This window comes from Camelus ferus, chromosome 14, assembly GCF_009834535.1.
Source record: "Camelus ferus isolate YT-003-E chromosome 14, BCGSAC_Cfer_1.0, whole genome shotgun sequence".
Lineage (NCBI taxonomy): Eukaryota > Metazoa > Chordata > Mammalia > Artiodactyla > Camelidae > Camelus > Camelus ferus.
Genome location: NC_045709.1, coordinates 24,963,773 through 24,976,870, shown reverse-complemented (window position 1 = coordinate 24,976,870; position 13,098 = coordinate 24,963,773). Strand labels below are relative to the sequence as shown.

The 13,098-nt window shown below is 48.2% G+C and overlaps 1 non-coding gene across 1 annotated transcript; it reads right to left on the bottom strand.

The window, feature by feature from the left end:
* Window positions 1-11,398: 11,398 nt before the first annotated feature.
* TRNAS-AGA lies at window positions 11,399-11,470 on the bottom strand. Its single transcript has one exon. It is a non-coding gene; the product is annotated as a tRNA-Ser (tRNA).
* Window positions 11,471-13,098: the final 1,628 nt, after the last annotated feature.

The following is a 13,098-nucleotide window of genomic DNA, read 5'->3' as shown; positions in this document are numbered from 1 at the left end:
GTGGCTCTGCAGGGCTCCCGCTGCAGTTCCAGGGCTGCGTCTGGTTGGCCTCGTGCGGGTGGTGCTCCCACTGTGGACTGGGGCGGTGTGTGTGCCCGTCCCTGGCCAGACTTGCGTGACCACCGGCCCTGCAGGTGGGCAGGGCTCCAGCAGGGAAAGTTGCTGGGCAGACAAAATGCCACACATGCCCTTGTCAGAAGAGCTTTCTGTACTGGAGGTGGAGATACATGTGATACAATACCAAAGGTTTACATTTTTAGAATTGTCGGAACAGTAACTATTTTTCAGAACATTTTCCCCTCCTCTGACTGATAAAACATTTGTTAGAAAAATACGTAAGCTGGCTTAGGCTGTATTCTAAAGATGTGACACCTTGATGCGACCTTCTGATGTAATCACAGTTGGAGGAATCTTCCTGCCCTGGCACCGGCACCGGGTGCAGCCTCAGGGCCAAGGGGTGTGCAGAGCAGGGGGTCAGTGTCAGCTCCCTCATTGCCCACACGACCCAGGTGGACTTTCCACTTCATTATTGTGACAAAGATCTGTCTTTTGCAAAGCCAGATGGAAAGTGTCCTTTTGTACCCATTTGGCCTCCCAAGTAAATCTGGTTAGCTAAGTAGTTCTGAACATACTTCAAGTGAATTTTAAGTTGAAGCGAAGTAACCAAGAAAGAGCTGTTCCAAGGTCCTTATCAGCCTGGCTCTCGGGAGACCTGGGAGGGTGAGCTGTGGCTTCTCCGTGGTGTGCGTGTGTGCAGCTTGACCGGGAGGGCCTGGGCTGCGGCAGGGCGGCCAGGCAGGTGGCGGGCCCATGGAGTCGAGGCACAGGGACGCAGGGAGGTGACGGCAGGTGTGCGGCAGCAAATAGTTGACACCCTACAGCAGCCCGCAGAGCCGGTGGGTGACCAGCCTCATTGAGTCCCGGGCATGAGCGGGTGCCCCAGGAACCCCTCCCCGACTGGGGGCTCCCCCTCTCAGTATCCCATGTTCTGTTCTTGTGGCTCCCAGTGTTTCAGTGTGACACTGCCCATCTGTTCAGTTGCCATTTGCCGGAACACTGAGATTTCCAGGACTTCCCAGCGTGCAGTGTGCCGTGTGCCTCCCAGTGCTGGAGGGCGGTGCGGCCCTAGGTTGGGAGACACGTGGTTGCCAAACCTCTCCTTCCCGCCCCAAGTCCCCAGGCAGGCTTGCGATCCGGGTTTTATCCCTCTTGTCTCTGCCTGGGGAGGGGTCCCCGTGACAGTGATACCCGCCCCTAGGGCTGGGCTGTTGGCCCGGGGCCGGTGCCCTCAGCCGTCTGCCCGCTCTGCCTGGGAGAGGCCACCGCGCTGCTCTTCCACGTGCGTACAGGCAGACACACTTCCTGCCGCTGACCTGGGCTCGCCTTGGCGACGGGGCGAGGCAGCTGGAGGGTGGGATCCTTCTCCCCTGACAGAGGAGGGGCAGGACGCCGTGGCCCCGGCCTGCAGAGCAGAGCCGGCCCTGGGCGCTGCTGTGCCCGGGCTCCTGACCCAGGACACCCTGCTCACGGGGCTGTGCCCTGGCGGCTTTCTCTGGTCTCTAACATTTTATTCCTCCTCCTTGTGGCCTCATGCGGAGCCTGGGCACTCTGGCTGCTGTCTCCCTGGGAGGCCAGTGGGGACCGGGGACGAGCCCCTGGTTGGTCAGCGGCCCTGGGGACCTGTGTGTGATGAGGGCGGTCCCAGCACCAGGCGCGCTGTGGAGACCCTGCAGCTCTGCAGCCCCCCACACTTTGGTGATGGGGGCCTGTTTTCAGGGAACCCAAGCAGCTGCGCTGGTGGGACCTGGGGTCCGAGCCGCTTCCCCTTCCCCCTCTGATGACCTGACAGACCCGGGCTGGCCTGCTCCTCCCGCGGCATACCGGTCGGTCCTCCTTCGGGCGTGGATCTGGGGCCGGGCAGCTGGGAGGGGGAGAGTTGGGATCTTGGTCGGATCTGCCTGTCAAGGCTGGTTTAAAACTGAGTAACATGTGAGGAGGAGGTGGTCTAGGGACGAGTGGACTTGGATTTCTCATACGCCCACCTGCGATGGCTGAATCCTGATTATGAAGGGGGCGAAACGTAAACAATGTGTCATCTCCTGGACGTGCTGGTCTGAGCCCTGACTTTTAGATAAACGGGTGAGCTTTGCTTTAGTTAATGAAAAGTAACCTGGTTCACGAGGCTGAGGGCGTCTGGAAACATCCCTTTGGAGAGCACCCAGGATGTTCAAAGCAGCCGCAGCGCCTTTGGAGCTGACCTGGCTACTTCAATACACACAGAGCTGGTTTCTAACCTTCAAGGCCAGGCCTGGTGAGCAGTGTTGGTCATGGTGCCCACGGGAGAGCTGCGACACCATCTCAGCACAGCCCACTAAGCTCCGGTCCTTAAGAAGGTGGTGTCAGTGTCCTGGAGCCACTGCAACAAAGGACCATGAACTGGGGTTTCAAAAAACGGATCTGTCCTCCCAGTTCTGGAGGCGCATGTCCCACCCCTTGGTGGGGCGGGGGGTCCTTCCTGCCTCTTCTGGCTCCTGGTTTTTCCGGCATCCTTGGCTGCCAGGCACTGAGCTTCAGTCTCTGCCACAGTGTCCAGTGTGTGGACCTGTGTTCTTCCTCTCTTGTAAAGACACCAGTCGTGTTTGACCAGGGCCCCCCAACTCCAGGGGGACCTTATTCCTAACTAGTCACATCTCCCGTGACCCTGCTTCCAGCAGGTCACAAGCTGAGACAGCGGGGGTCGGACTCCAGCACATGAACTTGGGTGCGTTTTCCGAGGCTGGGAGAGCTGGTGGACCGTCTCCTGCAGGCTCCTGCCCTGAGCTGCCTTAGGTGATGGCTTTCTCTTCTGTCTGAGGGTGGGGCAAAGTGTAGTTTTGAGCGTTTCACAACCTGACTCTCACACAGAGACAGAAGGAACAAGCGTCAGATATTTACTAACTCATTGGTGAGGGGACCCGAGAGTTGGTTCAAAGAATATTTTAAGGGACTGAGTGTTCACGGGCATTAACAGCGGAATGTGGACAGGGCTGCTGGTGAATGTCCTCGAGGTCACGCGGGTAGATGTGCATGTTGTGCACAGAACGTGTCCTTAAAGTGTGCGTAGGATTTGAAGCTATCTTTTCTTCTGGGAGGAGATTATCTGCCTCTTCACAGGAAAAGGTCTGAGTTAACATGTAACCTGGGAGCCTGAATCTGTGACCTGCAAGGCACTTAGCTGGGACGGTGACAGGGGACAGCGTGGCCATGGGGGCCTCGCCACGTGCTCTCTGGCCAAGGCTCCGGGTTTGGGGTATTCTTAGCATAGACGGTAACACTGCTCCACCTGCTGAGAGGCCCTGTAGTGTCAGGAAGCGCCCGGAGGGCTCCTCTCACTCAGTGCAGGTGTCACCAGGTGGCACTTCACCCATGTCCTGACTAGTGGCCGAGCCTGGGGTTCTAGGCCCGGTTCCCTCCCCGTGAGGTTCTGCGCTTGTGCGTCTCCCATGGTCAGCACCCACTCAGGGCATCGGTAGGGGCACCGAGGTGCCTCCTGGGGACCGGGCGTCTTCACAAAGGGCCTGCTTGTTGGAAGTCTTTCTTTGGTACTTAACAGAAGATGAGTGAATTCTTGTTTGTTTGGGTTTTTTTTTTTTTTTTAACATTTTTTATTGAGTTATAATCATTTTACAATGTTGTGTCAAATTCCAGTGTAGAGCACAATTTTTCAGTTATACATTAACATATATTTATATTCATTGTCACATTTTTTTCTCTGTGAGCTACAAGATCCTGTATATATTTCCCTGTGCTATACAGTATAATCTTGTTTATCTATTCTACATATGCCTGTCAGTATCTACAAATTTTGAACTCCTAGTCTATCCCTTCCCACCCACCCCCTTGGCAACCACAACTTTCTATTCTGTGTCTATGAGTATGTTTCTGTTTTGTATTTATTTATTTATTTATTTATTTATTTATTTATTTATTTATTTAATTTATTTTTTAGATTCCACATGTGAGCAATCTCATATGGTATTTTTCTTTCTCTTTCTGGCTTACTTCACTTAGAATGACATTCTCCAGGAGCATCCATGTTGCTGCAAATGGCGTTATGTTGTTGGTTTTTATGGCTGAATAGTATTCCATTGTATAAATATACCACATCTTCTTTATCCAGTCATCTGTTGATGGACATTTAGGCTGTTTCCATGTCTTGGCTATTGTAAATAGTGCTGCTATGAACACTGGGGTGCAGGTGTCATTTTGAAGTAGGATTCCTTCTGGATATATGCCCAGGAGCGGGATTCCTGGGTCACATGGTAAGTCTATTCCTAGTCTTTTGAGGAATCTCCATACTGTTTTCCACAGTGGCTGCACCAAACTGCATTCCCACCAGCAGGGTAGGAGGGTTCCCCTTTCTCCACAGCCTCTCCAGCATTTGTCATCTGTGGACTTTCGAATGATGGCCATTCTGATTGGTGTGAGGTGATACCTCATTGTAGTTTTGATTTGCATTTCTCTGTTAATTAGTGATATTGAGCATTTTCTCATGTGCCTATTGATCATTTGTACGTCTTCCTTGGAGAGTTGCTTGCTTAGGTCTTTTGCCCATTTTTGGATTGGGCTGTTTGTTTCTTTCTTGTTAAGTCATATGAGTTGCTTATATATTCTGGAGATCAAGCCTTTGTCAGTTTCATTTGCAAAAACTTTCTCCCATTCCGTAGGTTGTCATTATGTTTTACTTATGGTTTCCTTTGCTGTGCAGAAGCTTGTAAGTTTAATTAGGTCCCGTTTGTTTATTCTTGCTTTTATTCCTATTGCTTGAGTAGACTGTTCTAGGAGAACATTTTTGAGATGTCAGATAATGTTTTGCCTACGTTTTCTTCTAGGAGGTTTATTGTATCTTGTCTTATGTTTAAGTCTTTGATCCATCTTGAGTTCATTTTTGTATATGGTGTAAGGGAGTGTTCTAGCTTCATTGATTTACATGCTGCTGTCCAGTTTTCTCAACACCATTTGCTGAAGAGACTGTCTTTATTCCATTGTATGTTCTTGCCTCCTTTGTTGAAGATGAGTTGACCAAAAGTTTGTGGGCTCATTTCTGGGCTCTCTGTTCTGTTCCATTGGTCCATATGTCTGTTTTTGTACCAATACCATGCTGTCTTGATGACTGTAGCTCTATAGTATTGTCTGAAGTCTGGGAGAGTTATTCCTCCAGCCTCTTTCTTTGTCTTCAGTAATGCTTTGGCAATTCTAGGTCTTTTGTGGTTCTATGTAAATTTTATTACGATTTGTCTAGTTCTGTGAAATATGTCCTGGGAAATCTGATAGGGATTGCATTAAATCTGTAAATTGCCTTGGGCAGTATGACCATTTTAACAATATTGATTCTTCCAATCCAAGAGCATGGGATATCTTTCCATTTTTTAAAGTCTTCTTTAACTTCCCTCATCAATGGTTTATAGTTTTCTGTGTATAATTCTTTCACCTCCTTGGTTAGATTTATTTCTAGGTATTTTATTACTTTGGGTGCTATTTTAAAGGGGATTATTTCTTTACTTTCTTTTTCTGTTGATTTATCGTTAGTGTAAAGAAATGCAACTGATTTTTTTAACGTTAATCTTGTAACCTGCTACCTTGCTGAATTCTTCGATCAGCTCTAGTAGTTTTCCTGTGAGTGAATTCTTGTTGAAATTTCTGTTTGGGAGCCAAGAATAGACACTTAAACTACGGCGCCTGTAGAACAAATTCCAGGTAAAACAAACGAATCTGGTCAAGGTCTTAGAATCCACAGTGAGAAGCCCCCAGCTCTGCTACGGTATCACTGCAGTGTGCTGCTGGAATCTCCTCGTGTTTGGTGCTCCGGGCACTGCGGACCGTGTGCTGCTGGAATCTCCTTGTGTTTGGTGCTCGGGGCACTGCGGACCCTGAGCTGGGCCTCCCCTGAGCTGTGCAGGCAGACGCAGGCCATGGACATGAGGCTGAGCCCGAGCCCTCTGCCCCTTTGCCCCTACTGGGCCTGGCTCCCACCACGCCGCCCGTCTGAGGGCAGAAGGGGAGCCCATGCTCCCTGGGGGCCGACCTGAAGTCTGTGCATCTTGGGGCTTAAATGTGGAGGGGGCGCCACGGTACAGGCCAGCATCTCCCCATCTCTTCAAAGGCAGCAATGTGTCCCCAAGGAGGGATGGCCGTCCCCTTGTCCCTCGCACTTTCCTCCTGGACGATGCTCTGGTGTCTGGTCCCCTGCACACCCCACCTCCCCCTGCCTGACGTCTCCCTGCAACTCAAAAAGCCAAGGCTGCAACTTGCCTGTTTGCTGCACGTGGAGGTTCCCCTGGAGCAGGCAGGGTTGGGGTTACGGGTCTGAATGACCAGCCCTGTTATCCGTATCCCAGGTGAGTGAGAAGCAGCCGTCGGATGATGCGCTCTGCGGTGGAGGTAGTGAGGAAGCTGGCGCCCAGAGGAGACACTGCTCCGGGATGCTGAGGCCCCCTCCCTTCCAGGCTGTTGAGTTTGGGAACTTGATAAGGAAAAGCATCTTCTTTTTCTGCTTTTTATGAAAAGAGCCCAGGGCAGCACAACCACTTAGTTATGGTCGGTCAGTGTCGCAAATCCTCTGTGATCACAGCACGGAGCTGAGCAGGACTGGAAACGAGCATCTCACTGGCCCCAGAGGGCCCCAGCCCAACCCAGTCTCCTGACATTTCCCGTTTCTGTTTCTGAGATTTGGGCAAAATGCAACAGTGAGTGAAGAAAGGGGCCATTTGACCTTGGCTGCCACGCTGGTCGGGGCCTGAGGGGAGGAAAAGCCGTGGGGATGTTTAAAGCTCTTGCAGCCTGCCTGGCACGTGGCGGGGCCTGGGGGCTCTGCTGAAGGTGGCCGCACAGCACAGCCGACACTTGGAGGTCGCCCTGGGCCCCCTCCTTTCCAGACTGAGACCAGGCCCCCGGGCCAAGGGAGAAGCGTGGAATGCTGGCAAAGGAAATGCTTTTGTCCGACAGGGCTTATCTGATTTCCCAGCTTGTAGCCTGGTCTTATCAAAACAGGCTGTTTCCTGTGCTACGCAAGGCGGAGGGTGTGGGGGCTGCAGCTTCGGCAAAGCCCGGGTGTTGGTGGAGGGGAAACTGAGTCCTGGTGGGCCCGGGCTGTGTGGTCGGGGGTTGGACTGTGAAGACGCCCACGTGAGGGACTCAGCAGAGTCCTTCCATCACCCGGGTGTGTGTGTCCGCCTCCCCCTGCCTCCCCCCAGAGGCCTTTGAGGTGCACTGTATCCCTTTGTGTGCTCCCAAACTCTCCAAGGGAAGGCAGTGCCAGAGAAGGAAAGTGAAGGAAAATGAGGGCAAAGCTGCGACAGAAATGGAGGCGATCCTAAACACACGTGTCTGCGAGGCCCGAGGCTTAGACAGCAGCAGACTGTTGCAGGTAAGAAGCCTCCTGGTCCCCAGGTCTGCACACGGTGAGGGGTGTGCACCGAGCACGTGTACAACGTCACCGCCTTGATTAGAGAGCCGGAGGGGACAGCCCAGCCTCTGGGTCGCGGTCAGCTGGCCAGAGGTCCCTGGGGACAAGTTAACACACAAGCCTTTCAGGCTCACTATGGAAACTGCAGACACACACAGCAGGGATGGTGCCCAACCAGCCCCGGATCTGTCCCTAGGGACCCAGTCCACCGCCCACCTTGTTTTGTCTACACTCCACCCACTTCCTCATGGGGTTATTTTAAGCCAGTCCAGACGTCATATTATTTTATCCATAAATATTTCAGAAAGTATTTCTAAGTGAAAGATAAGAACTAAAAACGCCCCACAAACCACAATTCCATTTTTACAACAAAAATAATTGACAGTGATTCCTTAAAGGCATCAAATGCCAGTGTCAGATTTCCCTGGCTATTTCCCCATATTTAAAATAACTGTTCTTGTAAGCTTATCAGCTTGGGGCAGGCTCCGGGCTGGGCACAGCGAGCGGGCACCAGGAACGGGGTCAGGCTTGTCCAGGGTGCTGCTAGGGGTGTGGACACACATCAGAGCTCGTGGGGCCGGAATGGGAGCCCGCGGGCAGCCCCAAACCACGAGGGGTTCGGTCCCCCTCCAAGTGAGCACATGTGACAAAGAAAAGCGGGAGCTTTTCCCCGCCCCCAAGGGGTCTGTGCACACAAGAGTGGAGACAGGGGTGTGTGCGGAAACCAGGACAACAAAAATCTGCTCTTTTATTACCATCAAGGATCTTTCCAAATTCTTTTATGCAAACAAATGTGAATATTTTATCAGTTTCCACCTCTCTTACATTAAATGCAATTTTACGTGCACATTGTTCAGCGTCTGTTTGTGACAACCCCTAAAGAGCCTCTTCACTTTTTAAAAAATTAATAGACTTTGTTTTTTAGAGCAGTGTTAGGTTTTACAGAAACACTGAGCAGAAGTACAGGGAATTTTCATACGCCCCCCTTCCCCTGTTATTAACATCTTGCGTCGGGGGTGCATCTGCTATGACTGATCAGCCGGTGCTGACACATCACTAATAAAGCTCATGGTTTACGTCAGGGTCACTCCTGGTGCTGCACACCCTATGGGTAAGGTCACGTGTTCCCCACCCCAGTGTCATCAGAGTACTTCACAGCCCCCCAACCCGCCCCCCGTGCTCCTCCTGTTCACCACAGACCACCAGCCCCTGCAGCCACTAATCTTTTACTGTCGCCATAGTTTTGCCTTTTCTAGAACGTCAATGGAGTTGACATCACGCAGTGCGTAGAGCCTTTTCAAAGTGGCTTTTTTTTTCACTTGTAACATGCATTTAAGGTTCTCCTATGTCTTTTCACAGCTTGATAGATTTTCTTTTTAAATCACTGACTATAACAGTCCATCGTCTGGATGTAACACAGTGTGTTTACCTATCCACCCATTAAAGGACATCTTGGTGCTTCTGAGTTTTAGCAACTGTGAATAAAGTTGCTATAAACATTTGTGTGCACGTTTTTGTGTGGACATATATTTTCAAATTATTTGGTAAATACCACAGAGCCTGAATGCTGGGTCACAGGGTGAAGACTGTGTCTGGCTTTGTAAGAAACCTCCAAACCATCTTCTGGGGGCTGTTCCACCTTCCTGCCAGCCATGACGCACGTTCCTGTGGTCCACACCCTCACCAGCATTTGGTGACGTCAGGTGTGTAGTGGTCTCTCACCGCTATTTTAATTTCCATTCCCCAGTGACATATGATGTGGAGCATCTTTTCATATATTTATTTGCCACCTCTATAACTTCTTTGGTGAGGAGTCTGTTCAGAAATTTTGCCCACTTTTTAATTGTGTTGTTTGTTTTCTTATTGTTGAATTTTAGGAATACACTCTGAACTCCAGTCCTTTATCAGACACGTGCTTTGCAAGTATTTTCTCTTAGACTGTGGCTTTTTTCAGTCTCTTAACATGGTCTTTCACAAAGCAAAAGTCTTTAATTTCCTGTTAATTTTTTTTGTTTGCATGTGGAAGTCTATTTGTTCCAGCTCTACCTGTTGAAAAGACAATCCTTTCTTCTTTGTGAACGATCAGTTGACTGTGTTTGTGTGGCTTTATCTCTAGTCTGTTCCTCTGGTCTATCTGTTCTTTTGCCAGCACCACACTGTCCTGATTAGTGCAGCCTGAAGTAGGGCAGTGTCTGTTCTGCAACTTTTCTCTTCTTTGTCAATATTGTGTTGACTTTTCTGGGTCTTTAGAATCAGTTTGCTGATAATAACAAAATAACTTCCTGGGATTTCGATCAGGATTGTGTTGAATCTACAGATCAAGTTGGGAAGAGCTGACATCTTAACAACCGGAGTCTCCCTGTGCCTGGATATGGAATGTCTATTTATTTGGCTCTTCCTTGGCTTCTTTCATCAGAGCTTTGTAGTTTTCCTCACATAGATGTTATACATCTATGTTTTGTTTACATTTTTACAATTGGTAGGATTATACCTAAGTAGATCTCTCTTTTTTGGTGCTAATGTAAATAGTGTGTTTCTAATTTCAAATTTCAATTGTTTATTGCTGGTATGTTGGAGAGCAATGGACATTTATTCACCAGTACAATAATTAACCACTATTATCCTGAAACCTTGTGAAAGTCACTTATTAGTCCCAGGATTTGCTGTTGTTGTTGATTCTTTGGAATTTTCTAGACAATCGTGCCATCTGCAAAAAAAAAAAAAAAAAAAAAAAAAAAAAAAAAAATTTATTTCTTCCTTCCCAATTAGTGTAATTTTTATTTACTTTTCTTGTATTATTTCATTAGCTAGGACTTCCAGTATGATGTTAAATAGGAGTGGGGAGAAAGGACATCCTTGCCTTGTCCCCAGTTGTAGGAGGAAAGCTTCTGGTTTCGTACCATGAGGTACGATGTTAACTGTGGATTTTTGTAGCTGTTCCTCATCTTCTTGAGGAAGTTCCCCTCTATTTCTAGTTTGCAGAAAGTTTTTTTTTTATCACGAATAGATGTTGAATTTTTATCATGTGCTTTTTCTGCATCTACTGTTACGATTATATGACTTCCTCATCAGCCTGCTGATGTGATGATTACATTAATTGATTTTCAAATATTGAACAGCCTTACATACTTGGGATAAATCCCACTTGGTCATGCCATATAATTCTTTTTATACTTCGTTGTATTCGATTTGCTAATATTCTGTTGAGGATTCCTGCATCTAGGTTCCTGAGACATAGTGGTCTACGCTTTTCCTTTCTCGTAACATCTTTGTCTGGCATTTACATTAGGGTAGTGTTGCCCCGTAGAGTGAGCTAGGAAGCACTCCCTCTGCTTGTATCTTCTCTGATAGACTGCAGCAAATCAGTGCGATTTCTTCCTTACAGGTTTGGTAGTGCTCACCGGGAGCACACCTGGGTCTGGTGCTCTCGCTCTCTCTTTTGGAAGGTTATTAATTACCGACTCGATTTCTTTACTGGGCACAAGCCTACTCAGATGGTCCATGTCTCCTGGTGTGCATTCTGGTGGGCTGCATCTTTCAGGGAGGTGGTCCACTTCGTCTCGGTTTTCAGATGGGTGGGACCTGTGCTGATGACCCGCTTTCATTTCTGATGCTAGTAGTTACTGTCCTCTCTTCTTTTTTTGGTTACTTTGGCTGAAGGTTTATCAATTTCACTAATCTTTTCAAATCATTAGCTTTTGTTTAGTTGATTTTCTCTATTGTTTTCCTTTCCATTGATTTATTACTTTTTCTTTCTTACTTTGAATTTAACTTGCTCATCTTTTTCTAGTTTCATAAAGTGAAAGTTCAGATCATTGATTTTAGATCTTTTCTGAGCTATTCATTCACTGTTGTAAATTTCCCTCCAAGCACTGCTTTCTCTACATCTCATACATTTTTTTTTTTTTTTTGCGAGGGATGGGGAAAGTAATTAGGTTTATTTTTTTATTTTAATGGAGGTAATGGGGATTGAACCCAGGACCTCGTGCATTCTAGGCCTGTGCTCTACCACTGAGCTATACCCTCTCCCCGACATCTCATAAATTTTGATAAATTTTCATTGTCATTTAAAAATACTTTTGAATTTTTCTGGAGGCTTCTTCTGTTACCCATGTGTTACTGAGAAGTGTTTTGTTTAACCTCCAAGTACTTGGGACGTATCTTCAAAATCGCTGCTTCCTCCCTCGTCGTTTACTAGTGAACCCACGGAGGTATTCTTCATTTCTGTCGCAGTGGTTTCACTTCTCGCACTTCCTTTTTATTCTTTCGTGGTGCTTCCCTCTCTCTGGCCCCTCACCCCCATCACTGCATTTTGTCCATTTCTCCCAGTGGAGCCTTTAGCTTATTAACCTTAGTTATTTTAAGTTCCTGGTCTGATAATTCCAGAATCCCCACCATACCTTAGCTGGTTCTGGTGCTTGTTTCAGTTCAGACAGTGTTTTTTTGCCTTTCAGCTGCCTTGTAACTTTCGATAAAAGCTGGACGTGATGTGTCAGTTTAAGGAGCTAAGATAAACAGACCTTGATTTAGTCTTGGGTGGGAGGTGAGATTTTTGTTTACCTGGTGTTATTTCTTGCCATATTGCACTGGCAACTACCTCCACTACATGTTGGAAAAACGGTGGGAGCAGTCATTCCTACCTTGTTTCCTATCTTAAGAGCAACTGTTTGCTGTTTCACAGTTAGGCATTATATTAAGTGTAGAATTTTAAAAAATACCCTATACTGGACTGAGGTAATTACCCTGTTCTACTTTGAGTTAATATAATTTGCTATTTTTGTCTTTTTAAAAAAATTATGAATGGTTGTTGAATTTGTCAAATTCTTTCTATATGAAATGAAAGTATGAATGGTTTCTATCCTGTAATCCTATAAATTACAAAAATTGATTTTTTAATTAAAGCTATTTATTTTGAGACAGTTAAAGATTCACCCTCAGTTGTAAGAAGCAGTACAGAGACTGCATCCTTTACCTGGAGACCTGAGCCGGGTCTTCTGGGGCAGTCTAGCTAAGCCCAATCACGACTCCAACCCCTGGACGGTCCATCCTGAGGGGTGTGGGGATTTGGGGAGGTAAAACTTACAAACAAATGATAAGGTGTTGGTGAGTAGACTGTCCCATGTGACCCTCACCCCCTCCTTTCAGTGACTCCCCACTGTCCCTTTGTTCCCATCACAAGTGATTGGCCTGTTTCTGAACTTGGTGGAGATGGCCGCGTGCCGCGTGCCCTCTGTTCTGTCTCAGGAGGAAGTGTGGCCCCATCCGGGGCTGAATCTTCTCCCCCCTCCTCAGAGCACCTGCAAGAGGTGCTGTGCTTCTGCTGTTCCCCTGGGAGGGGGCTCGTGTCAGGGGCAGGGAGGCACGTTTGTGACCACTTTCTAGACCCTTCCTGGGGTGACTGTGGTGCATGCCAGCAGGCCTTACACAAGAGCCCTCGTCGGGTGGTTCGGAATAAATGTGGGGGACACAGGACACACAGGAACCTGAAGTTGGGGTTCTCTGGGCACATTCACAAGGTCTGCCAGCAGCTGGTGGTGACAAGCAGTCAGATTCAGAGATTTGCACTAACAGGGAGGCCAGGGGGCTGGTAGGTGGAATCAGCGCTGGGACATCTCCAAAACAGACGGCAGAATGTTCAGAAGTCTTACACAGCC